Source organism: Jatropha curcas, chromosome 7 (assembly GCF_041381405.1).
Source record: "Jatropha curcas cultivar XTBG-Jc1 chromosome 7, XTBG_Jcur_1.0, whole genome shotgun sequence".
Taxonomy (NCBI): domain Eukaryota; kingdom Viridiplantae; phylum Streptophyta; class Magnoliopsida; order Malpighiales; family Euphorbiaceae; genus Jatropha; species Jatropha curcas.
The window spans coordinates 2,356,182-2,357,234 of NC_143157.1; the positions used below are offsets into that span (position 1 = coordinate 2,356,182).

The 1,053-nt window shown below is 38.3% G+C and overlaps 1 non-coding gene across 1 annotated transcript; it reads left to right on the plus strand.

Annotated features, from left to right (window-relative positions):
- Positions 1 to 209: 209 nt before the first annotated feature.
- Positions 210 to 315, plus strand: LOC149494559 (small nucleolar RNA R71). The gene has a single exon (XR_016321904.1). It is a non-coding gene; the product is annotated as a small nucleolar RNA R71 (small nucleolar RNA).
- The last annotated feature ends 738 nt before the right edge of the window (positions 316 to 1,053 follow it).

Below are 1,053 nucleotides of genomic sequence, written 5' to 3' on the forward strand. Positions count from 1 at the left end.
TGTAATGGCGTCTATTTCATAGACTCCTGCAGTTCTTCTTCTTTCGGTATTATTTTGGTAGTGGCTGTTGCTTGCCATCTCCTCTATCAACTCATATGCTTCATCAATACCTTTCTTTTCAAAAGATCCACCTGCAGCTGCATCTAAAGTGATTTTAATATTAGGAGATAGAGCATTATAGAAAGTTTGTACCTGTAACCACTTGGGCAAACTGTGATGCGGACACTTTCTTAGCAAGTCCTTGAATCTTTCTCAAGCTTCATACAAGCTCTCTTGATCATGATGAGCAAATGTCATTATCTCATTGCGCAACTTGGTGGTTTTTGAGGATGGAAAGAATTTAGCTAGAAATTTTTGAGCTAATTCATCCCATGTGGTAAAACTTCCAGCGGGACATGATTGTAACCATGCTCTAGCTTTATCCCTAAGAGTGAATGGAAAAAGTCTTAATTTGATTGCATCTTCAAAAACACCATTTTGTTTGAATGTGTCACAAATTTCCAAAAAATTGGTGATGTGAGCATTAGGATCTTCACTAGGCAAACCTCCATATTGGATCGAGGTAGAGAGCATTTGGATAATTGCAGGTTTAATCTCAAAGTTATTAGCTTCTACCCTAGGTCTTGTAATACTTGAGGTTGTCCCATTCAAATTAGGTGTTGTATAATCCCTTAAGGTACGGATCGGATGTTGAAGTGGTGGTCCAACTACGCTTTCGTTTCTGTTTTCGTTTTCGTTGGCCATGACTGCTTGTTGATCGAGTTTTATTTCTCTTGCTTTTCTTGCAGCGTTGTGCCTACGAAAGGTTCTTTCAATTTCTAGGTCAAAGACTAAAGGTTCAGTTGTCCTTGATCTTCTTTGCATAAAACACCTGGAACAGCACTTAAAAGAAAATTAAATAAAAACGAAAGAGTGTCTAAATTAATAACAGGGTAATTCGTATTGATATTGATACGCCAATCCCCGGCAACGGCGCCAAAAACTTGGCAGCGTTTTTCACAAGTGTACGAAATCGCAACAAGTAGTATAGAGTAAGAAAGTATCGTATCCACA